The 27,295-nt window shown below is 37.2% G+C and overlaps 1 long non-coding RNA gene across 3 annotated transcripts in view; it reads left to right on the forward strand.

The window, feature by feature from the left end:
* The window catches only part of LOC140527323 (uncharacterized), a 357,549-nt gene that overhangs the window by 3,285 nt on the left and 326,969 nt on the right, over positions 1-27,295 (forward strand). For all 3 annotated transcript variants that reach the window (XR_011974763.1, XR_011974762.1, XR_011974764.1), the window contains exon 2: positions 18,894-19,053. This is a non-coding gene — a long non-coding RNA (uncharacterized lncRNA). The remainder of the gene's footprint in view (positions 1-18,893; positions 19,054-27,295) is intronic.

Consider the following 27,295-nt stretch of genomic DNA (forward strand, 5'->3'; position numbering starts at 1 on the left):
ATTTAGTAAATTTCTGAATGGTAGTGTGATTTGAGAGGAAACATTTATGTTTCATATATGCAAATCATCAACATTATAGCATACAAAGGTGGATGTAGATTCATTGATTGAAAGTAGGATGAGGCCTTGGAGGTCAGCTAGTCTAATTTCCTTATATTGCAATGGAGGAAATTAAGACCTAAATAGGTTTAGTAAATTATCCAGGTTATACATGAAGTAAATATGAGGGGCAGGATTTGAACATAGATTCTTTGACACTAAAGCCAGTATTCCTTCTACTATAATTTGTAGGTTTCTCCTTGAAGGAAATTATAGTCCAATAAGGAAGATATTGCTTGTAACAAATAAGCAAGAGACAATATAGAGTATTATAAGGATGAAAGTGTGGCATAATGAATACAGTCCTGGACTTGAATTTAAAAATTCTTTGGTTCTATTCCTGCCTAAAACTTCACAACTGTTTGATCATGGAAAAGTTAATCAACCTTGTTAAGGATCAAACAGCTCTCAAAGACCAGAAATTATAGAGAAATTGGGATCTGCATTGGTGGAAGAATTGTAGCATCATTGAAATGATTAGTATTTGACATGGGCATATTGATGTATGTAAATACATACAGAGGTACAAAGTACTTTGAGAGGTCCAAGCAGGAAACTAGATCACTTATAGCAGAAAGAGAAAGATTTACAAGCATAGCATATTTCAACTGGATTTTGGAAGATAGATAGACTTTTCACAGGTAGATTATTGGGTTGTGGAAGTTGAGAATTCATCTCAGGTATAAGTGGAGAAGCATCCATCATTATGCATTTACAAAGCACCTGCCATGTGCTAAGCACTGTGTTAGAAGCTAGGGATATAAAGACAAAGGATGAAATAATCCTTTTCCTCAAGGAATTTACACTATATTGGGGAAGACTTTATATTTGCATTTATTTCTGTATATTATATGTTTATTAAAATATATGCTATATTATATATAGTATATATTGTACTTAAACAAAGTATATATTTATCATACATATGTTAATTTATAATATTTATATAAATACATATATATAGAGAGAATAAATATATACGAAAAAAACTAAATGCAAGATAGTCAAATACCACGTAGGTTGGGAGGGAGGACACTAGCAAGGGGGGATCATGAAAGGCTTCAGGTAGATGATTGTGCTTGAACTTTGTCTTAAAGGATTTCTATGTGGTGGAGGTCAAGAAGGAGAGCTTTCAGGAATGGGGGATATAAAGCATGCTGGCTGAAAATAGAGTGTTATGTATGAAGAACAGAGAGGAAGGCAGTTTGATCAAATCAAAGAGAACAGAAGTGGGCATAATTTCCAATAGAGCTGGAAAGATAGATGGAGCCATATTATGAAGGGCTTTAAAAACTAAACAGAAAAGTTTATCAGAGAGGCCTAGGAAACCGTTGCATTTGGTTGAGTACTGGAATGGAATGGTTAATTCTGAGCTTAAGTAAAATCGCTTTGGCAGCATTATGTAGGATGGAGAGATTTGACGCAAGGAAACCAATTAAGACAGTATTGTAATAATCTAGGCAAGAGGTCATGAAACTCAGGAGAGACTAGAGCTGGATATATGAATCTGAGTCATCTAATTAAACCCACGAGATCGGAGAAGTACATGGAGACTATAGAGAAAAGAGAGAGGAGAGTCCCAAAAAGAGCCTGGGGGAAATATCCACATTTAGAGGTCATGATATGGATGATGAGCCAGCAAAGAGGGAGAGAATAAACATAAGCAAAGGCAAAGTGTAGGGTGGCTTTGGGGCAGAGGGAGAAGTCTAATTTAGTTGGAGGAAGATAGAGTAAGTAAGTGACAGGGAACAGTGTCATATAAGACTATGAAGGTAGTTTGGAGCCAGATTGTGACTGTGCTTGAAATACAAGGTTAATGAAATTAAGCTCTTTTGTTCCAGTAAGCAACAAGGAACCATTAAGTGGGGAATGACATGATTAGATTTGTCTGCTCAGATTACTTTGACAGTGGAGTATAGGATAGATTTGAATGGGAGGGTATCACAGCATTATAGATTTTGTTTTAAATATTGATACCTTTTGTTTGGTATCAATTACATTTCACGACATATTTCTCTGTCTCCTTTACCTCCCAGAGAAGTTCAGAGATTTAGAGATGAAATAGCCTTTAGAGTAGGTACCTAAAAATTTTTTTGACTGATTGATTTTACACGGAAGGCAACCAAGACTTAGGAAGGTTAGGGACTTTCCCAAGGTTACATGGATGGTGAAATGAGAAAACTGTGATCTGAATCCATATCCTTTCACTTGAAATCTAGTGTTTTTTTCATTCTTTATGCTGTAAATCAGAAGTAGGGAGACCTGTTAGAAGGTTATTGCAGAATGATGAAAGAAGATTGAATGCTAGACACTGGCTAGTCCAATTACAGACCAATTCTGTACTGCTTAGTACACTTCATACGGATTATTGGAGTTAAATATAGGTTTAAAATCATCTTTTACAATTCATAAAATGGCTTGTCTAGTCCTGCCTTCGTATTATGGGAACTCTGGTGCCACGGGCAGCCAGCATCTGCGGAGTGGTTCAGCGAGCAGCTGGAAAGAAAGACACTGGCCAGGTGGGAATGTAAGCATATAATCCCTTTATTACTCTGAGGGTCAAGGTATTTAAAGGCTAAAGCCACAATCATATGCAAACAAAACTTATCCCCTGACTCAACCACGTCCTCCTACCCATAGCAAGTAACAAAGCTTATCCTAGTACACAAAGCTAGTTTCCCAGGCCCTGTTGCTCAATTATCTGCAAAAACATCAGGTTCCCAGGGTCATGGAGAGCTTTTGTCGGGGTTGTGTAAGCACAAGTCACATGGGAACAGGCTTAGGCTAAGCTATGGCCTGAATCACGGTCTTGCACTCCCATTAGCCCTCTACATCTCCCCCTTTCTTTTGTTGCAAATGCAGATAATGGAATTGGGTATGAAAGAATGTTATCTGGGAATAGGTGAACATCACAATGGGAGGCCTGCAAAGGAGCAGTAAGATAACTGTTTCAAGCAAGGGTATCTTCGACATGAGCCAATGTACAAGCGATTCAGGGGGATTCACATTCTTAAACCATTTCCAAATTGCTTCAGCTCTCCCATGTGGATCCAACTCTTCTTTTGCAGCCTTATTTATTTCTATGGCTAATTTATGAAGCAAATCAATATCCAGTGCCACTGAACTGTTCTCCCATATTCCACTGAAGTGATTTCTAATATTTGTCCAATTATAATTACTACCATTATACATTCCTGGGGTTACACAAAAGAAGTTAAATCTATAATCACATTTCATGGCTAATTGTGGTTCTAGAATGTCCAGGTCATCTCCTATTGCCTGAATGGTATCTTTTAAGATGTTAAGTTCTTTACACAATTGCAGATTAATTTCCAATTGAAGCTCAAATCCTCTGCTCACATTTCTTGCTAATGCCTCTACATATTGTGCTTGCACTATGTTATTTTGCATGTTGCTAACTGCCATACCCAGGGTTGCCATAGAAGTAAGTAATGAAACAAGCATAGTAACTCCTAATAAGACACAACTAATACATCTCTTTTGTTTCATTTTAACTGTTAACTGGTGGAAAGTTTCACTGGCTGCTGAGACATACTATCCTGACACACCAACTGGAAACAAAGCAAAATGAGGTCTTTTTATTATAAACACTACTTCATTATTTGTCACATTAGGGCCTATACATTCTCTTACTATAGCATTAAGAGCTGTAATATTCCATCCATATACAATTTTCTGCACATTTAAACTGTTCTTTTTAACTATCATAAAAGCAAATTTTCCTGCAATACAAGCTTGGAGCTGAAGCAACTTATTAAAATTGCTACCTCTTCCTCTTGAACAATTATGAAAAGCATGTTTAACAATTTCAACCTAGCCTATGGCTGCCATGGCCTTCCAAGTTTCTTTATCTGGTGCCCCCAACTTAGGTGTCCAAAGAGATGTCTCTTTGTTAAAGTCTTGGAGTTTGCCCAAAGTTCTGTTCTCTGTATTTTCAAATTTCTCCTCCAATGGGGTCTATTCTGGTATCACCCATCCCCCAAATGATGCATTTCTTCCCACACATGACCAGTTTTGAAGAATCAACTCACTATTGCTACAAACACTTCTCTGATTAGTATAACAATTCACCCATGGAGGCTGGCTGGTGAGATACCCTCCCCAATGAATTCCATTATGACATATCATTCCAGTTCTTTTCCCCAGTGGTAATTGTTCATAGTATGACTGTCCTTTTATTCCTGAAAATGTAACATAGGACATCACTGTGCAATTATACTGAGGAGGAAAATATACAGTCTGAGTAACTGTCTCTAATACAATACAAGGACTGGTGGCACTATTAACTTTCATGAAGCATATGGGGGCTCATGATGTGAGGCCAGTCAAATTGTATGTAATAGCTGTAGCACTGTGGGCATTGGATTGATAATGTGCAGGTTCAAAATAGAAACTGCCATTACCTATCATAGTAATTATGTCTATATTCTCTCCCCAAGTGACAACCCTAACCCATGGTGGATTGCGCAAGAAAGCCCATCATGTCTGAATTTCCTCTCCTGTTGGTGCTCTGGCAGTTATCTCCAGAGTGGCAAACAGGAGAGTCACCATGGTGACCGATTTTTTGGTCCAATGTCTTCAGCGAGCTCTCCTTGGGGTAGTTCCTTTCCCAATCCTCATCTTCTTCATCTGTTGAGACAGAGTGGATATTCTTTTCTGGTACCCATATCGTGCTTTCTTTCCCATCTTTCCCTGTGGAAACACAAGCATATCCTCACCCCCATGTTATTAACCTATTGGGGCCCTACCACTGTTCTGTTTTTGGGTCCTTTCTCAGGACCCAGGGGTAATCAGCATGTTTTGTAATGAAAGTTTTTCTATATCCCATTGTCTCTGGGCAGGTGTAATACCATTCTCATTCAGTATCAAAAAATTAATGGTATATAGGGCTTTAGTCATCCACCGTCTCCCCAGTTCTTTTGTTTGGAAAGAACTGTTTTTATATCACGGTGACAGTGTTCAATGATTGCTTGCCCTGTGGGGTTGTAGGGGATGCCAGCAGTATAATTGATATGAAAAGTGAGACAGAATTCCTTAAACCCAGTGGAGGTATACCCAGGCCCATTGTCAGTTTTAATGGCCTTTGGAATATGGGCTATTGGAAGGTTCTATGTGACCTTTTACTTATTGTTCCTATACTAGTCATTTTAATGCTGCCAATTTCTCTTGAGGAAGAGGCCACTGTTCAATCCATAAGGGGGTGTTCTTTGTCCACACCAAAGGACCATCATGTGGTGGCTCAAAAGGGGCCTTCAGTACAAATTTGTCTGCATGGTGACTCTTAAATGTTCTAAGAGATCTCGGACCCACAAATTTAGTGGTATGGATTCAATTACAGAAGGCCAAAACTCACCTCTCCTTCCTTCTTGTTCCCAAATCAAATATCTAGTGCTAAGTTCTGGGCTTCTTATGGTCCCTGTGCCATACATGCTTGCTCCTGTGGCTGTTGTCTCCCACTCAGGTGGCCATTGTGTCTTACTAAAGACTGATTTATCAGCCCCTATTTCAACAAAGCCATCAAATTCTCTTCCTTCCACTCTGATTTTTAGAATGGGTCACACTACTCATATCTGTTGTGCCCAATAAGTATGTATCTGTCCTAATTCCTGACTTTCTTCCATTTCTAGTTACATGTTCTATTGTTCTTTGTGTTTGTATGATGACTAATTGACCCACTGTATTGCCTTTGGCAATTTTTTGCTCTTGTATTCCTGTTATGTACAAGATAACCTCCTTTATCTGTTCTCCTCCCTTATAAAAGGTAGGGATAGGGTGATTTGGCAATATTCACATTCTATCCTGGGATAGAATGGAGAAATATGTAGTATGGGGATTGTCCTTTGTCCCATGGCCAGGTAAAACTGTGACTGCATACTGATCTTATTGGGACAGTTACAGCTGTCATATGATTTAGTTGCCCTCCTGGGTCTTCCACCTCACACTGTGGGGTTGAAAATGAGCTGTCAGCTTGGGGGGATACAAAACCATTGCAGTCCCTGTTGTTGGAGGGGCCAAGGCCAGCCCCCTTTTTCCATTTCCCAAATGGCATTGAGATGCCCAATGCAAGCTTTTTTGCATTTCGGACAAATGGTTTTTGGAGTAGTGTCATGATCACTTGTCTTCCCTTCTGTCTGTTGGGGTTTTTGTCTACACTCTGCCTTAAAATGTCCTGGTTTCCCACATTGATAACAAACCTTTTCTTTTCTTTGAGACCCCTTCCTTGTGATATTCAGGTTGGCGAGGTGTTCCACCGTCATTTCTGCACAAAAAACTGTTAACCCGACATGGCTACACTTCCTAACCATTTCATCTATAGTCATGTCATTGGATGTTCCTGCCAATGCTCTTTTATAGTCAGCATTGGTGTTCTCTGGAGCTAGTTGTTGTATGAGCAATTTTGCAGCTATGCCATCTCCTATGGCTCTAGTGACAGCCAAAGTCAAGGGAGCCAAGTAGTCGATAAAAGGCTCCCCATTTGCCTGAGTAATCTTAGTGAATGACTGCCCTTTACTCTGCTTTCCTGGGAGAGCTCCAAACGTCCTTTGAGCACACTGTATAACTTGTTGATAAGCAGCAAGCTCAAATCCAAGCTGATTAATTAAAGGTGTATATTGTCCTGTCCTTGATAACTATGCATAACTATAGTTAATGCCTTGTTGCTCATTTCTCATCACCTGATCCCTGCACTGGAAGCAAAATTCTGACTGCCATAGAACATGATCTCCAGGCTCCAGACACATCCTGGCCACCAGCTGCCAGTCATATTGTGCAATGGCTGTTATTCTGATGGAATCAAGAAGCACACTTACATATGGTGGATTGGTTCCATATTCAGTTGCTGCCCTTTCCAGTTCTTTAAGCAGCTTTAGGTCTGAAAGCTCATACCTCTTGATGGCTGCTTTGGAGTTATTGGGATCAGGATCCTCTAATATCAGATATAGTCCTGTTCCTATGTCTAAAAATTCTGTCATGTCTTCACCCCATTTTTCTGCTGCTTGTAAAGTCTTCTCCACTACTAACACTGACTTTCTGTCTTGTAAACTTATCTGAGAATAAGATGGGGAAGTAGGTTGGATGAAAGGAAAGTTCTGCTTGCCTGGCCAGGGCGAGACTTTCTCCTCCTTCTTATCTTCCTTATCCCAGTCCTCTTCCTGTTCTTCTGATTGGGAACCCTGCTCAAAACTCCTGGTCTCTCTACATTCTGTGAGATTTTTAAGACACAATTTTATCACATTATGCATAGAGAATGCCCTACCTCCTCATAGTAAGCATTCATTTGTTCTCTGACAACTCTCTAGCAGTCAATGTCTAAAGTACCTTCCTGGGGGAACCAGGAAGAACAATGATGTACTACATCTAAAAATTCTGTGATCTGTCTTGTGGTGCAGTATAAGCCATTCTTGTTCATCAAACCTTTTAGCACCCATGCATAGGATTCTTTATCCTTTTCTCTGAACTGTGTTTGTCCCATATTTCTGGGCTTCAGAGATACTTTTGCTTTCTCCAGAACACTAACACTCTACCTGCTAAGCCTGCTGAAATGAGCTTTCAGTGTCTGAGTGAAACTCGGGAGGAAGTGAAAGTGCTTCTCAAGACTGAGTCTTCCCCTTACCTTACGCTGTCTTCTCCAGTGTGGAGCTCCTTCCAAACAGGGGTCACTATGCTGGAGGACTTGAAATATCAGGTCCAGTCTCTGACTTCTTGAGGTCCCTGTTTGGGCACCACTTGTTGCGGGCAGCCAGCATAGGTGGAGTGCTTTGGCGAGTAGCTGAAAAGAAAGACATGGGGCAGGTGGGAATGCAAATATATAGACCCTTTATTACTCTGAGGGTCAAGATATTTAAAAGCTAAAGCCACAATCACATGCAAACAAAGCTTATCCCCTGACTCACCCACTTCCTCGTACCCAAAGGAAGTAACAAAGCTTCTCCTAGTATCCAAAGCTAGTTTTCCAGGCCCTGTTGCTCAATTATCTGCAAGAACATCAGGTTCCCAGGGTCATGGAGAGCTTTTGCCAGGGTTGTGTCAGCACAAATCACATGGGAACAGGCTTCACCTAAGCTATGGCCTGAATCATGGGACTCGCACTCTCCTTAGCGCTTTTCACTCCAGTGAGACTCAGTGTGGTTAAGCAGTTTCTATACTATTCAGTGCTTTATGTATGGACAGGTCAGGTTGGACCTTGTTTCATTTTCCATTTGGAACATCATCACATGTCACCCAGAGTTGTTGGTGTTTACTCAATTAAGATGAGTTTCCCTGCCAACCACCATGACTGATTTTTCAACCTAAAGATGAATGCTGATCAATATAGGTAGCCTTATTTAGACCTTTTCAATGAATTATAAATAACAAAAAAAAAAACAAGGGAGATACATTGGGACAGTTAATTCATGCACAGAGCATAAAAGCTGCCTCTCTCTGCAAGGAACTATGGGGAAAACATTCACAGATGAAGAAATGGCAGGTATTCTAAGGGTATGTAAGGGACCTGCATTTTATTTTGAGAAAGTAATAAGTGATTGATACACTCAATATACATTTACATAAAAGAAGCCTTCCTTTCAGGCAATGCTATACAGCAATCCAATGCAAAATCTATCTATCTATCTATCTATCTATCTATCTATCTATCTATCTATCTATCGGGACAACTAGAGCATTAATGATATTTGTTTAATCAGCCACTTATTTACATGTTATGTGATATCAGGTGATGTAATGCAAGCTTTTAAAAAAAAAATACAAGCCCATGTTAAGCTATTGAAAACCTAAGTGAAAGTAGCACATAGAAAATTAATAGAGATATTTGTATTCTTGGCTTAACTTCCATGCCTCTAGAATTACATAGATATTTTATTGTCCTGGAGAAATTTCTTGATATTTCATGGCACAACTCTGAGTTTAAGTACTTTGGTCTGAAAATAGTGCTGGGTTTTGCAGTGGAGATACCCTTATTCCCCTACCATTTCGGTAACATGCATCATAAACTCTCTGGTAAACACTGAGCTGGTTTTTGATGGACCATGTATGTGGAGAGAGATCTCACTTGCAATGAGTGATGTGACTAATAAATGTCAGCAGATACAGACCATAGCTTGTATCAACGGGAGTGGAAACAGTGAAAAATGTTGATCAATAAGTCATTATAATGTAGATATCCTTTGTGTTGTACAACATATGTGTTTATCAATGGAATGCATAAATTGAATTTTTGTAAATGGAATATATTTAAGAGATTTAAATAAATATCCTCTAAAATTATTCTATTAATAGTGATTGAGTTTTCTTTAAAAAAAAAAAAGGAAAATGGCACATGTGTATGAGGAATACTTTTATATTATTTTAATTTTTTATTATGAGTTTAAACACAAGATTTTGATAAAGTATAGAAAAGAGAATGCATACAAAATCATGAATTTCTATCATATAGCTACATGTATATGAAATTTATCATAACATAACAAAACTTCCCTTCTTGTCTCTGTCCTGTTTTGAACTTCTTTCTGCTTTCTTATTCATTAAAAAAAAAAAAAATCATTGATGCTATTTTTTTTACATTAGTCTGATTACCCATCAACTCCTTCCTTCTCCCTAACTCCTATCATTCCTTCCCCTCAAATCCTACTTTGTAACATAAAAATATGGTCAAGCAAAACAAAGCATCACAATGGTTATATTTATGAAATGTATGTCTCTGTTTATACCTCCAGTCTATTACCTCTCTGCCAGGAGAGGAGAAGCATACTTTATCTTCATTCCTTCATAGTCTAATTAGTGACTGCATTGATGAGAGTTCTGGAATCTTTCAGGGTTGTTTTCATATACATTAGTTTGGTCTTCATTTAAGTGATTTTTCAAACATAATCATTCCCAGTTATTGTTCAATAAATTTGGATATTTCTAATCCAGTACAATAGATGTTTATTAAGTGCTGGAATGGGTAGGTGGCACAGTGAATAGAATGCTAAGCCTAGAGGCAATAAAACTATTCTTTCTCAGTTCAAATCCATCCTCAGACACTCAGTAGCTATGTGACCCTGGGCAAGTCACTTAACCCTGTTTGTCTCAGTTCTTTATCAGTAAAATAAGTTGGAGAAGGAAATGGCAAACCATTCTGGTATCTTTTCCAAGAAAAGTGGGGTCACAAAGAGTTAGAAGTGACTGAAATGACTGAACAACAACAACAACAGCAAAAACAAAACAGCTGTTATGTGTAATGTTTACGAGGATAAATAAAGACATATTGAAAGCAGTCCCTGTTCTCAAACATCCTATGTATTGAGCAGTGCAACTTTGAGTCACATACATGTATACATGATCATTTGATAGGAGAAACAATACTAACAACAAGGCATTGGTCAAGTCAATTACTGCATTCATTAAGTGCATTAGTGACAAAGGTTCAGCATGAAATTAAAAGCAGAGACATCATTCATTGATAAAAGTTCATTTAGTTAAAAGTTTTTGTTTTTCCAGTAGCAATGTATGACTGTAAGAGCTGGACTATGAGGAAAGCTGAGTGCCATAGAATCAATGCTTTCAAATGGTGGTGCTGGAGAAGACTTTGAGAGCTTCTTGAACAGCAAGGAGATCAAATCAGCTGATACTTAAAGAAATTAATCCAGACTATTCATTGGAAAGACAAATACTGAAGCTGAAGTTTTGACTATACAATGAGAAGATGGGATTGAATAGAAAATTCCCTGATGCTTGGAAAGATTGGAGGCAAAAGGAGAAAGGAATGATAAAGGATAAGATGGGTAGATAATGTCATGAAAACAATGAACAATAACTCAGAAAGAATTTGGAAGTGTAGCGCCAATGTAATATTCACAGTGCCTGCAGTGGCCATTAACATCCTGGTGCAATTCTGAATTACGAAATACAACAGACTCTCCACATGGAAGACAGAATCAAAACACTTATTCAGATGCCAGAAAGCCAAATCCATCATAGTAACAAAAATCTATACACAATAACAATGTGGAGGACAACATCATCCCCCAAACACTCACAAGCTTAGCTGTTTGCCTCTTCTCTCTCTGTCAGTTCTGACTTCTTTGACCAATTTCCTCTCAGCTCTTCTCTAGCTCCACCTCTTCCTGTTCCATGTGACTTAGACTCTTGTGACTCAGACTTCCATGTGACTTAAGCTGGTCACATGGGCCTATTAATGGAAAGGAGAAGATCTTCCTATTTTAACTACCATTACAGGGAGACAGTGGAAGATAGAAGGGTCTGGTGTACTATGGTCCACAGGATCATGAAATGTCAGACTAGACTGAACAGTAGAACAAGAACAACATTGTGCCAGGCATGGTACTAACTAGTAGGCCTGCAAATAATGACAGAAACTGCTGTCAAGGAGCTCAAAGTCTAATGGTGGAAGGTTTCATTTGGTGTATGGTAACTGAGCTGAAAACTGAAGGAAAGTAGGGATTCTGAGAGGCAGAGGTGAGGAGGGAATGCATTCCAGGCATGGAGCAAAGAGAAAGGGGATAGAATACCAACATCCAGGAACAGCAAGTAGACTAGTTTGGCCAGAGCACAGAGTGCATGAAGGGGAGTAATTTGAAATAAGTAAGCTGGTGTCAGTTTGTGAAAGACTTCAAATGTTAAGTTGAAGAGTTTGTTGTTTACCCTAGAGACAGTAGGAGACTGCTGAAATTCCCTGAGCACAGGAGCGACATGGTCAGACTATATAAAATAATATAAGCATTTGTTCAGGCATTTGGAATCATTTCCTAACCATCTATAATGTGCAAAACACCATAAGAGGAAACTATTTTAACCAATTTAAACATCTAAATATATAATATCTATGTAAAAATATAGCTATAGATAATAAATAATGAGTTGTTGGCATAGTAAATACATTTTGTAAGAGTTTAGAGGTAAAAAAATATCACTGTGACTTTAGTGGCCAGTAAGGTTCTATGGAAGCAGTAGCGCTTGAATTAGTCCTTAAAGAATAGTTAGGATGTATTCAATAGTTTTCCTTAAAATAGAAAGATAATTCTAATGCATAGCCCATGTTCTTTGAGTTGTTTGTTCCCTTGTAATTGATGTGCACTGATCCGTACGTACTCTCTCACCTAGTGCCCTGTAAAACCAATGTGTGTTGGTGAGATGGCTGGTTCTGGTGAAGCATTCAATCTGTGGTCTTGGAACAGAATTAAGTTAATAGAATTAAGTTAACAGATACTTTAGAAATCAGACCAGCAGTGTTGACCATAGCATTATGTTTCACACCAATGAGATTACCCTCATTTATATCCTCTTAGACACACTAAGAGATTAGGAAAAATACTTTATGTAATTTAATAAATCTCCTCAAGAAAGAATTTGCCAAGGTGCTGTTAAATTTCCAGATGGCATAAAGCTAAGAGGGAAAACTGTAATGCTGGATGACAAAAAAGTTCCAGAAAGATCCAGTTTGATCAGAACAGTTTTTCAAACATATCAGGGCTATGTCCAAGTAGGTTCACAGGAAGAGATGAACCAGTTAGACAAGGCACTCATATTTTTAGTGATGCTTAAATTAAAAAAAAAATGGAAAATATGAGTCACTTTACAGAATCTTTCACTAATAAGGGTAGAGTAGTCAATGCTACAATGAGAAAATGTTAATGCTCAGCATGCAGAGAAATGTATTTTTAGTCTTCCTTTGTTATCCCTAAAGACATTATTAGATGAACTTTTGTTGGTCTTTGGGACTCTTTATTTCGAATTGGCTTACACAAAGGGGAAGAACAAAGAACTCACAGAAACAAGCAGGGACTAAGAGACATGGAGAATAAGAATGAATTTAGTATTCCACAGCACATTCATTTTTAGATGCCTATATCTATATGCTTTATTGTCTTCCAAATAACACTCTCCCCCAAATAACAACATAAAAGTTTACTGTACTTAAATTGCTTTTTGATCACTGTATGAGAAGAAACTAGATTGTTGAATTCGAGCCATCATATATGTCTTTAAAAAGAAAATGTGAATGTAAAACATTTTAGTATAAGGGCTGGCTTAAATGTGCACTAAATCCATTTACTGATACAATCAACAAAATGGAGCATTCTGTTTATGAGCTTAAACTCAAATAAACACCAGTGATTTCAGGAGAGGAAAACAAAATCAAGACTAAGTTAACCACACCTATTAATTCGTTGTATGCTTGCCATGATTTTTATTCTTTCACAGCAGATAGCTAAAATTCAAATGAAATAAATCTTCAGGAAGGCTGTGCTTAGTCAATAAAATGTGCTTCTTACAGCAGAAAGAAATTTCAGCAGCACATGAATTACAGCACAAGGAAACAGGAATGGGATGGATTGAGCCTAGTCATGTTTAGAGTTGGGGAAGGGAGAGAGAGAGGAGAGAAAGGAAGAGAGAGAAAGAGAGACAGAGGAGAAAAAGAAGGGAGGAGAGGAAGGGGGCGGGGAAGACAGAAGAGAAAGAGCCAGAGTCAGAGAGTAGTGGACTGATAGCTATAAATACCTCTATAATTTCCTTCTCTGATGATTTCAGAATGATATGGAAGTGATCTTGGGTTCTTGATAGCCATGCCAGAGAGGACTAAACTGTGGCAAGATTCTACAATACTGTAAAGGCTTTTAGTATCATCTCTGGACAATCAGCATGGCTAATAATTAAGAACATAGAGGACAGAGCAGCTACTTTGTAATTCTTTGGACTCACGGATCCAGGAAACAAATTAAAAATATGAAATGGTTATCAGTCCTGAACAGAGCCCTTCCTAATCCATAGTAAAAGTGGCAGAGTGACGAAGGAAGAGACAGAACCATTAAGACTGATGGAGTTTTTAGTAGGCCTACAAAAATTATCTTGGAGATTTGAACTTTTCAGTGTGAAATCATTTTCTTCTGACCAATGACTGGAAATACTTCCAGATGAATTAAGTTATATCAATTGTAATTTTTTAAAATTCTAAAACAAGGCTTCTTAACCTGGGATCTATTAAACAGTCTTTAAAAAAACTATTTTGATAACTTTATTTCAATGTATTTGGTTTTCTTTGTAATCCTCTGTATTTTCTTTCATGAATTTAAAAACATTATTCTGAGAAGGAATCCATAAGTTTCACTAGTCTGCCTGCCAAAGAAGTCTTTAATATAAAGAAAGTTATAAACATCTGTTCTCAATGAAGCCTTAAAATGAAAGAAAGTTGTTAAATAGAAGAAAAGCTCACAAGTTCTTCTTGAAGAAGCAAAGAAAGGAATTAGTAGAATTGACTTTATTGTTTATCTAAAGGCAATAAGAAATATCATTTTGTGGGATACTTTATCATTTGACCTTACATTATGAATAACAAGCATTTGCAAAAGGTCAACCTGGAAGATAATTATACTTTATTTGCCAGCATCTGTTCTAGTGGGAAGAGGAATTGTAGAAATTCATTGAAAAATTTGATGAGATCCTCCAAATTAAGTCAACATTTACTGTAGTACTCAATGACTTCAATTTAAAAGTAGGCATAGAGGAATATAATGATAAATGTGTAGAACAGCAAGCAAAGTAGGATTTTTTTTGCTACTGTTCTGGATTGAGTTTTAGCCAATCAAGTGCCTTTGATTGAGTCTTGCCTTTGATTGAATCAATCAAGAATCTTTGATTGGAAAAAGTACACACGTATTTATATGTAGTAGTGTGTGGAAAGAGAGTACAAGAGTCAGAAGCAGAGCTGAGAGAGAGAAGTAAGTATGAGCAGGCAAGGGGAACTTGCTTGTGGGGAGGCCTTATAGAAAGAATGTTTGTGATCTGTGTTGATTTCTCAGACAAAAGTCCAGTCTTTTGGTCTGTGTTAATGTCTCAGACAGAAGCCCTGCCTGTTGGTCTTTATGAGTGAATGGAGACAATTGCCCTGGTAACGTGTATAAATATTGTTACAGTCTTGTTAAGCTGTGTTTTCCTAGAAACAGAAGTCACAGGCAAGAGCCCCTGGAGCCTGCTGTCGAAGCAGGAAGAGTTTGGAGTGGAACAGTCCGCATCAGTTAAGACAAAGATTAGAGAGCTGCCTGTGTGTGTGAACCCAGTTAAGAACTGGGAGGGGTCAGCCCATGGAGGAGGAGCCACGAGGTTGGGAAGTCAGTCTTGAGTCAAGATGAAAGAGGACTTTACTTGGACACTGTCTATTGATTAAGGAGATTGTTCTTATGGTGACTTAGGGAAGGAAGGTGTGGTATTTTTTGCTAAACCTTAAGGATGCATTGTGCTAGGGAAGACCCTAGCCTGGAACTCCCTGACTGGGGATGCAAAGATATATGCTATACACTCTATGACATACTGAGTGTTATGAGATACATACATGTATTAGGTACTATGTTTTGCTAAAGGATGTTGCTATGGATTTTATGCTTTATTTTATTGAATAATGTTTAGTTTGTTGCTGAATAGAGAATTCATTATACTATGCGATTAGACCCTTAAATTATTCACAGCAGTAGTCCTCAGGTGTGCTGCCTGATTGGCATTAAAATGTGTTGGAAAACATAGTTTATGACAAGAAATGAAAGAGATTAAAATCTGATTAACTTTATTTAAAGTTTATAATTATGTATTATGAATTCTTTTAATTAAGTTGAATTCATTGAGAATTTGTTAAGCACATAGTATGTGCAAGGCCTTATGCTATGTACAATAATGACAAAGACCAAAAAAAGAGAACAAAAAACATCTAGCGAATAAATCCCAGATATTGCCTGCAAAAGAGGAATATAACACATAAATTGGTAAAACACTATAAAGCATATGCAAAAATCAGTACAAAGTAACTAGGGACAGTAGAGCATCCCTCTTACAGGTAGCACTTGAAGTAATGGCACCAGGATTTTCAAGAGGCCAAGGGAGGAAAGAAGAGTATTCTAGGTAAGAGGAAAGCATGTACCAAGATATGATGATAGGAGATTAAATGTCACATAAAAGGAACAAGAAATACATCAGTTTGGCAAGAAATTAAATAAAAGAGGGGCTATAAATTTCATACACAGACCTTGATTTTTCCTCTGGAGGCCTTAGGCAGTTACTAAAGCTACTTGAAATGGAGGATGTGACATAGACAAGCTTTAAGAATTTTAGTTTGGTAGTTCAATTAATCAATCAATCAATATGTATTAAGTGCTTACTATGTGCCAGGCCTGTGTTGTTAGGTATGCAAAAAGAGGCAAAAGAAAATTACTGTTTTCAGATACATCATGCAAACAAATTTATATGAAGCAAGCTATATACAGGATAAACAGGAAACAATTAAAAGAGGGAATGCACTAGAATTAAGAGAGATTGAGGAAGACTTCCTGTGGAAGGTAGGATCTGATATTGAACTTAGGGAGAAAGGATGTTAGTAGCAGGAGAGGTGGAAGACCAAACAGAAAGAGAAGAGACTGAAAGGAGGAAGATCAAATACAAAGCTATATTTCAGCAGAGAGATGATGATGACTTGTCCTTGGCAGTGACTGTTAATGGAAAGAAGGTGATAGATTCAAGAGATATCAAGGAGATAGAATTGACAAAATTTGACAATGATTTTATGTGGGTAGTTAGGGAGGATGAAGACTTGAGGCTTTTTTTTAAATCACTTGGGAGATTAGAACAAAAGTGGTACCTTTGATAGAAAGAGGGAAGTTAAGAGGAAGGGTAGATTCATTTTGGACATGTTTAGTTTCAAATTCCTAAAGAACCAGCATCCAGGTAGAAATCCCTAGTAGGCAACTGCAGACATGGGACTGGAGTTCAGGAGAAATATGTGGAATGGCTATGAAGACTATAAAGCCATTTTGCTGACAGATAATAACTGAACAGATGGAGCTGATGAGAACAATGAAAGATTGTATAGGAAAGAGAAGTGACCCCAGGACAGTCTTACATTAATAGAGAATTAGATAATACTAGAGATGGTGAACACTAAATAGCATAACAAAAAATGAAGCTGATTGTATTTTAACAGATAGGGAAACTGGTTCCTGAATTATCTTTACAAATCAATGACAAATTATAATAAAGTATAAAACTGAAGTGTGGCATGAAATTGAAGCAACTTTGAACTTAAGATATTTAAACTACATAATGCTACAAAATAGGAAAATAAAAGGTATTGAAAGAGACCATCACCATTTCTTCTTTTAAAAAGAAATCATTGACTACTTAAAAAGTGTTTGATCACTGACCTTTGTTTTATATTAACAATTTCCAAACATACCCCTTCCCAAACCCATAATACAGAGTGAAAAAAATTCAGTGAAAAAAAGTTGAACAAAATGAATGGAAACAGAAACTAGAACTGATAGTTTAACATCACAAACATCCCAAACCCATTGTCTCCCCCCCTCACCTTTGCCTGCCCACTCTGAAATAAGGAAGAATGATCATCCAATATAAATCAATCACCACAATAAAAAACCAAAAGTCAAAGAGCAAATACTTGATTTCTTTTACAACTATGGAGTAATTGCAACTAAGATAAATATCTTTTGGAATACAAAACCATTCATAAAATACAATCTTTTGAAGGAAGATGGTAGATGATAATGTTTTAGGGAGATAGATAAGGACAGCAACTCAACCTGTGATGCCTGTACATAGTAAATGCTTAAATGTTTCTTGATCAGTTTTATTGGCTTATTGAGGACATTCCCTATAAGAATGCAGGTCCACAACTTTTCATCAACTGATAGTCTTAGGAAATTGCCTGGATCACTAGGAATTTAAATGACTAGTCCAAGGTAACAGCTAGTAGGCATCAGAAATGCTTTGAACCCAGGGCATCCATTAATGAAAATGGAGTGACCCTTATAATAGCAGTTTCTGATGTGTTGCATGAGAATATAGAAATGCTATTAAACATTTTTTTTAAATGAGAAGAGCAAGACCAAGAATAGACCAAGTATGTAGAGAAAGTATGCATTGGAAACAACATAATTTTTAGGACATTATGAGATGGATTCTCAAGATATCAGAAAGAGGAGAAAACACCAACCAACTGGAATAAATCACATTTTACCATTACAGAAGAAAGGAAACTAAGAAAAAATGTCTTATCTTAATACTTACTTTCATAACTCTACAAAATCATTATGACAATTTTAATGTGTATTGAGAGTATTCTTCATGAAGGTGTAGAAAAGGAACAGCTAGACATTTGTGAATGATATTTTACAGCAGGTCACTTCAATTCAATACTGATCTTATACTTGAAGCCATTCTAACTTAAATTGATCTGCCAGGGTTTGGATTTTACTGATGTAGCTCCCTGAAAATGAGGGTCACCTCCACACCATGATAATATGGTAGCAGAGAACTTTGATTCATTCATTTTATGAAACAAACAAACAAACAAACTATACCTTTGCTGCAAAACAAGTTTGGATAAAAACAAGAATCAAAATTTTTTTGTTAACTGTTAAAAGGAGTACATAAAATTTGACAATGTGAACAAGTACATGGAACCACAATGGCCCTCAGCTCTTACTAACAACAACAACAAGGCAGGAAGAAATTGAGAATTAATGGAAATGATAATTCCCAGGTTTTTTATGGAGAGGCAAATAAAGGATTTTTTGGACATACTTAGTTCAATCATGTATTCAAAATTGCATAGCATAGTTGGTCATCTTAATTTTCAGATATCACAATAAATGTAAAAAAAAGATCACAGTGAAGATCATTGAAGCTTTTATATCTGCCACAGTTAATGAAGTAGAGAAATGTAAAGAATTTGATAACTATGTCAAACATATTCTTCAATTTGTCTCATTCAGTGGGAAGATGGCAGAGTGAAGATGGCTTATGCAGTAGGAAGATTCAGAGGAAATGGCAAGGACCATGTTGGAACTTACCAACATCCAGAAATGGAGGAGAAAAAAGGCTGGTAGAGAACTCAGAAACCTTAGACTTCTCTATCAAAAGTCACAGAATAAGGTACGTCCAGGACAACATCATTTACAAATGAAATTGACGGTATTCTAGTAGATAAGTAATGATCAGAAAATGACATAGTGCATAAAATACCCTTGAAAGAAAAAAAATGGCATACCCAATTTGTTGTGATAAAGGCCACAATATATACATAATTAAAAGAAATAATTTATAGCATTTAGATTCTGTATGAAATGATAGCAATTAACTTTACTTACTTTAACAAGTTGTTCTCTCTGAACAGTGGAAAATCACTCAGAAGTAAAGCCACTGAATCTAACAGTGCAGCACTGAGACATAGCAGGTAGCGGAGCTGGCCTTGGGGTCAGGGGGAGGTGGTTCAAGTCCCATTTCTGATACATTCTAGCTATATAACCTTGAGCAAACTATTTATCCTTTTAGTGTTCTAAGGCAACTATTTAAGTTTAAAAAAAAAATGAGATGCTCTGAATTGGAAAAGGGAGTTTCCTATACTGAAATTGAAATTCTAATACCAAGGAACTCACAAGCTCAGACCCTCCTTGAAAATGAAAAAGATGACAAAGTACTTAGAATTATTTTCATCCTGTAAGCCCAGAACCTCTAGGTTCTGACAGATGAAGGCTCTCCTTATTTACTAGTCATTTCCAAACCATATTGCCTATGCTCTGGTCAGCTTCCTCCTCTCCTCTCATAGGAACTCAGTATCTTTCCTTGAAACTCTAGGGCCCAAGAAATGAGTTTTCTCTTTATCTTTTTTGGAGACAGGCTACCATACCACTTTATTGCCTTTTCCAAAAGTTGTTGTACTATTGTCTGCCCCAAACTGTTGCTTTCTATCCTTACCTTTTCAACTATGTATTCCTTTATGTCTCCCACTACTTTTAAAATCTATGCTCCTTGAGGGCAATGGATTATCTTGCTTACTTGCTCAACTTAGTGCCTGTTATGTAATAATCTTTTTATAAATACTTTTCATCCATCCATCTGTCCATCCATCCATCCATTCAGAAAAGACATTGTCAATAACACATATGATCACAGAAAAAGATGAGTTTGCTCTGCCGAGCAAATGCAAGATAATAGATGGCTTGAGGGTTACATTTAGAAGCAGTTTTGTTACAATGGCAGAGTTGGACTTGGTCATGGAGATCTGACTTAGATTCTCATTATCCTACTTTAAAGTACTTTTTATAGTTTGCAAAGTGCTTTTCAAACGTCAAAACATGATGTAAACAGAGCTGCTACATATTACAAATAGCAGCATGCCATAGTAGATGAAGATCTGGCCTTGGAGCAGTGAAAACCTGGATTCAAGTCTCATTTCTGACACATGTGGCTAATTCACTCATGGCAAGTCACCTAATTCCTGAATGCTCTAGGTGACTCCTTGTGATTATAATTTGCAGAGGAGGGGACAGTCTGTATTAATGGTGATCATGGTGATGATAATGATGATAACTAGCATTTATATATCACTTTCATGGTTACATATATATTTTCTTATTTGATTCTTAAAATAATCCTGAGAGTTAGGTGCTATTGTTAATAGTGGAGGAAGTTTTTCTTCACAAGGGAATTCTGCATGCCAGTAAAAGCACCGGTCTTGTTCCTATCTTTGTTTTTATTATTAAAATAATCAGAGGAAGGCCTCTGGTTTATTAATTGGGCTTGCAAAAGAAGATATGTAGGAAAATGTGGAAACCAATTACAGAGGAGTTGTACAAAAAGAATTGCTATCAGTAATTCAGGACTGGAACATCCATACCAAAGGAAATCAAGAATCTATCCAAGGATAAGTATACATACTACTTGTCAGACAGGTAGCATGCTTGAAGATCCAAGTGAAGACTTCTTGCAGCACTTAACACAATGGTCAGCATCTACTAGGAGCTTAGTAAGTGTTGAACAAATACATGGATTGAGTCATTGAATATTATTTGGATAACTTTGTTTAAAAGCAACTCTAAGTTTGCTTTAGAAGAGGCATTACACTCACTGATAATGTTGTTAAATGCTCTTGGCTAATAATAATCATACCTTGACCATTAAATCATTGATCTCTTGGAAGTAAAAATATATTTGTGTATACACACACACACACACACATGCAAACATATATATATACATGTATGTATGTATGTATGGGCAGCTAGATGGTGTAGTGGATAGAGTGTTGGACCCTAATTCCCTCAGTTTCTTCATCTGTAAAATGAGCTGAAGAAAGAAATGACAAACCACTCCACTATCTCTGCCAATAAAACCCCAAATGAGATCACAAATAGTTGACTACAACTGAAAAGTAATACAATATATGCATAATTTGTGTATATAAATATATATGTATATATATATATACACATATAAATGTATATCTACCTACATTTATATATTGCATCTATATTCTTGTCACACTAAAGATAGAAACTAATCTACTACATAATTAGATTTTAATTTTATTGTGTACATTTTGGGGAATTTGAGTTTCTACTGAGCTCTGTATTTTAAATTTTGAAGTTATTTTGGAATGACTGGGTGAATTGAAATAGATAGCTTAGGCTCTCCAATTTCCATTTAAATGCTCAACAAACTGTTAAAAGGAAGTAGTTTTGCATGGTTTATAATAACTCCAAGAGATCTGCAGTTGTGCTACGAATACATTCAATTATACTAAATATAACCTTCAAAATTAATTTTTTTGCCATTACTGGTATAAATTTGGTAGAAATGAAAAGAGGTTTGCTTAGAAATACTCTGTTAATAGTAATTCAAATACCTGATGTGTTCTAATAAGCCTTTTGAAAAGAAATTGAAATGGTAACTAATATTTATTAAAGATAAAATACTTTTTCAACTTTAAAATATATTTTTAAAGTTTATTTGAACTCAGAGCCTGACAGAAATGAAATACGTGTGTGTGTGTACATATCTATATAGATATATAGACATCTCTTTCTCTCTCTTTCTCTCTCTCTCTTTCTCTCTCTCTCTGTATATATATGTATGTATATATGTATGTATATATATATATATATATATAAATATATATATACACATATATATGTGATCATAGAATCATTGATTTAGAGCAGGAAGGGACTTTAGAGAACATATAGTCCAGGGATGGGGAATTTGTGATATTAAGGCCACATGTGGCCTTGTAAATCTTTAAGTGTGGCCTTTTGACTTAATGCAAATTTTACAGAAAAAGTAACTATAAATAATAAGAATTTGTTCTATAAAATTTGGATTCAGTCCAAAGACTGCACTTAAGGATTTAGAAGGTCACATGTGGCTTTGAGGCTGCAGGTTCCCCACCCCTGAATAGTCCATCTCCCTCATTTTATATATAAGGAGGTTAAAGTCCAAAATGGTTAATGAATGAGACCAAGTTTGTGTAGGTAGTAAAAGAGCAGATCCAAGATTCAAACCCAAGTCTTCTTACTCTAAATCTAGTTCTATTTCCACTTGTGAGCAGAAAGGTAATAAAGTTTACTGAATTTTAGGATGGTGCAGAATTTTAGAGTTATAAGAAACCTCAGCAGTCATCCAGTCCAACATGTACTGGAAATCTTCCTAAGTTTCTCAAATTTCTCCACATTAGGAACTATGAAGGGTATACCCCAGAAAGAGCAATAAGGCAACGCCTAGATTTTAAGTACCAAATTTGCTTTTTTTGCCATAAATTAGGGGATCTGTATCTAGTACTGATGGGGATACTAATCCCCAAAGCAAAACCTCACCTTAAAGTATACATACTCTTTTCAGAGCTGGAGGGCACTACTCCTCATGACCTAGTGCCTCATCAGCAATTGGCAAAAGGTGCAAACTCTCATACAAAATAAGCTCCTTTAATAGCTCCACCTGATGGCTATCAATGGGAGGGGAAGAGTTTTAACTCCTATAACAACTTCATATTCTTCATCCATTCATTGTATCCTAAGTTTTATTACTTTTTACCCTTGCATTTAAATGGAAGGATACATTGCAAGTTCTCCTCATAGAAGCAATGAAATATATTTATAGACTTTGTTTTATCATGTTTCGATAGCCTTCTGGTTGGTCTCTCTTGTTTCAAGTCTCTCCCCACACCGGTTCATCTTCCACTCAGCTGTCAGATTGATTCACCTAAAATGTAGGTCTATGCTATTTCCCTCTTTAAAAAAAGACAAAAACAAAACAAAACAAAAAACTACAGGTGGAGCCAAGTTGGCAGAGTAGAAGGATGGATGTGTACAAGCTCCCCCATAGCCGCAGCAGGGACAGGACTGGAGCAGGCCTCAGCGGGGAGAATGCCTGGCAGTAGCTGCAGTTTCCATATTGCTCAACACACAAATGCCAAAGACAGGTTCAAAGGTCAGTAAGAAAGCTCTGTCACCTGGCTGAGAAGGGAATGAGGTCTGGCCTTGCTGGCAGCAGCAGCTGGAGCAGCAGTGTCCACGCCTAAAGCCCATGGGGGAATCATGAAGCTGTTCTGTGTCTCAGCCCTGAGTGACCACCCTGGGGTGAGGAGGAGCACTGGCTGGCATGGTGGAGCTAGTGGAGGCTCTGGAGAGGGAATTCTACTCACAGATCCTGGGTAGAAAAGAGTGTTTGTGGCTGCTCCCAGACCAGAGCACAGACCAAGAGAGGAGTAAACTCCTTTACCTTGATTATGCCACCTTGGAGGAACTGAGAACTTACAGGTCCTCAGAGTATACCTTCCTCTCAACAAAGGACTCAAAAGTCAACTAACTGGCTGGGAAAATACCCTAAAAAAGGGGAAAAAATAAGTAAGACTATAGAAAGCTACTTTGTTGGTGAACAGGTATTTTCTTCCATCCTTTTGGATGAGGAAGAATGGTGCATACCATAAGAGGAAGACCTAAAAGTCAAGGCTTCTGCATTCAAAACCTCCAAAAAAATACGCAGTGGTCGTAGGCCATGGTAGAGCTCAGGAAGGGTTTTGAAAATCAAGTAAGAGAGGTGGAGGAAAAATTGGGAAGAGGAATTAGAGCAATAAAAGTAAATCATGAAAAGCAATTCAACAGCTTGCTAAAGGAGACCCCAAAAAGTGCTGAAGAAAATAACACCTTTAAAAATAGGCCAACTCAACTGGCAGAAGGGGTCCAAAAAGCCAATAAGGAAAAGAATGCTTTAAAAGGCAGAATTAGCCAAATGGAAAGGAGGCTCAAAAGCTCACAGAATAAAATAGCTTTTTAAAAATAAGAATGGAGCAGATGGAAGCTAAGGACTTTATGAGAAACCAAGAAATTACAAAACAAAACCAAAAGAATGAAAAAATAGAAGATAATGTGAAATCTCTCATTGGAAAAATAACTGACCTGGAAAATAAATCCAGGAGTGACAATTTAAAAAGTGTGGGACTACCTGAAAGACATGATCAATAAAAGAGCTTAGATATCATCTTTCATGAAATTATCAAGGAAAACTGCCTTGATATTCTAGAACCAGAGGGCAAAACAAATATTGAAAGAATCCACCAATCACCTCCTGAAAGAGATACAAAAAGAGAAACTCCTAGGAATATTGTAGCCAAATTCCAGAGTTCCTAGGTCAAGGAGACTGTGAGCAGCTATAAAGAAACAATTTGAGTATTATGGAAATAAAATCAGGATAACACAGAATCTGGCAGCTTCTACATTAAGGGATCAAAGATCTTGGAATACAGTATTCCAGAAGTTGAAGGAGCTAGGATTAAAACCAAGAAACACCTACCCAACAAAACTGAGTATAATACTTCAGGGGGAAAAATGGTCATTCAACGATATAGAGGACTTTCAAGCATTGTTGATGAAAAGACCAGAACTGAATAGAAAATTTGACTTTCAAACACAAGAATCAAGAGATGCATTAAAAGGCAAAGAGAAAAGAGAAATCATAAAGGATTTTCTAAAGTTGAACTGTTAACATTCCTACATGTAAAGATCATATTTGTAACTCTTGAGATTTTTCTCAGTATTTGGGTAGTTGGAGAGATTACACACACAGACACACACACATTCACACACAGACACACACACAGACACAGACACACACACACACACACACACATATATATATATATATATATACAGAGAGAGAGAGAGAGAGAGAGAGAGAGAGAGAGAGAGAGAGAGAGAGAGAGAGAGAGAGCACAGCACAGGGTGAGTTGAATAAGAAGGGATGATACCTAAAAAATAAAATTTAGGGTTGAGAGAGGAATATATTGGGAAGAGAAAAGGAGAAAAGGAATGGGGCAAATTATCACTCGTAAAAGAGGCAAGAAAAAGTTTTTTCAATAGAGGAAAAAAGGGATGAGGTGAGAGGGAAAAAGTGAAGCTTACTCTCTTCACATCTGGCTTAAGGAGGGAAGAGCATGCTCACTCAATCTGGTATGAAAATCCATTTTACACTACAGGAAAGTAGGGTAGAAGGGGACAAGCGGGGTGGGGAGGATAATAGAAGGGAGGGCAAATGGGAGGAGGGAGTAATTAAAAGTAAACACTTTCGGTGATGGACAATGTCAAAAGAGAGAACAGAATAAATGGAGGGCAGGATAGGATGGAGAGAAATAGTCTTATACAACATGACTATTATGAAAGTCTTTTGCAAAACTACACACACACACACACATATTGAATTGCTTGCCTCTTCAATGGGGATGGGTGGGGAGGGAGGAAGGGAAAGAAGTTAGAACTCAAAGTTTTCACAACAAATGTTGAAAATTGTTGCATACAACTGGGAAATAAGGAATACAGATAATGGGGTATAAAAATCTATCTTGCACTACGCGAAAAGAGAGAAGATGGGGATAAGGGAAGGGAAGGGTGTGATAGAAGGGAGGGTAGATTAGGGGAAAGGGCAATCAGAATGCAAGGCATTTTGGGGTCGGGGAAGGGGAGCAGTGGGGAGAAAATTTGGAACTCAAAATTTTGTGGAAATGAATGTTGAAAACTAAAAATAAATAAACATTAAAAACAACAATAACAACAAAATTAAAAATTAAAAAGCTACAGTGATTATCTATTGCCTCCAGGATCAAATATGAAATCCTTTATTTTGTCTTTTAAAGCCCTTTGTAACCTGACCTTCTATTACCCCCTCCCCCCACTCAGCCTTCTTCTACCTTAATTCCTTCAGAGTGTTCTATAATGGAATGACTCCTTACTGTTCCTTGCACAAGATACTCCATCTCCCAACTCTTTCTATCTTCACTGGTAGTTATTCCCTCACTCCATTCCCCACCACATACCTGGAATTCTCTCCCTCATCACCTCTACTTCTTTCTGGTCTCAGCTGTAATCCTACTTTCACAAGTAGTATTCCCTAGTCTTCCATGATGTTAATGCCTTCCCTCCGAGATTGTTTTCATATAATTGTTTGCGTATTGTCTCCCCCATTAGATTGTGGGCTCCTTGATGGTAGGTATCACTTTTGTCTTTATTTATATCCCCAAAACTTAGCACAGTGCTTGGCACCTAGTAAGGACTTAAAAAATGCTTGTTGATTTCACTTACTTAACCAGAGGTAATAAGAACCTTCCCATTATGGGATATTTGACCATCTCATCTTGCAGTATTTACAATGGACATCCAGAAAGAGAGCAACATGAATATAATTAGAACTTACATGCCAACATCTATTGCAAGGTATCAGAGGCAGAGAAATTCTATCTCCATTAAGGGGTCAAGCCCAGTGCAACTCATCAGTCTGTCCTCATTAGTGAAGGGAATGATTGCTTGATCCTTTAAATCTGTATGAGAGGTAGAGATGGTTAGAGTTTGGGAGAGAAGAGATGGTTGTCCTTCTGGCTTGTCTTTGGCACAGGGCATTCTAATCTAGGTTCTCTTCATAGAGAGGACCCTAGAAGGAGAAAAAAGACTTTTGAAAGAAGTCAACAAGGATATTTCTGATTTCCAATTTGCTTCTTTGGGCGAGATTTGGTTGAGATTTTTTGCCTTTCTGTCTCAACTTGCTCCCAGTGGGAGAACTCATTTATTCTTTTATGTGTTGATAGTTAAATATCTTTAATATGCTTATGTTTAAGACGAAGGAATTTGAAAGAGAGGGACACTAGCAAAAAGATGTCAAATGTACATTTCATAGCAAGTAAGGTAACCTGGAGAAAAGGAATCCTTAATTATAATAAAATAAATTGTTTCTGTTTGGCTCTGACAATTTTGTGAATTTTGATGTTTACTTCTCTCATTCTTTTGACCTAAGTCAGTAGTCAGTTTAGTCACATGGTCATCACTGTGCTTTTAAACTTTAGCTAATTTCCCTA

This window comes from Notamacropus eugenii, chromosome 2 (assembly GCF_028372415.1).
Source record: "Notamacropus eugenii isolate mMacEug1 chromosome 2, mMacEug1.pri_v2, whole genome shotgun sequence".
In the NCBI taxonomy this organism is placed as follows: Eukaryota; Metazoa; Chordata; class Mammalia; order Diprotodontia; family Macropodidae; genus Notamacropus; species Notamacropus eugenii.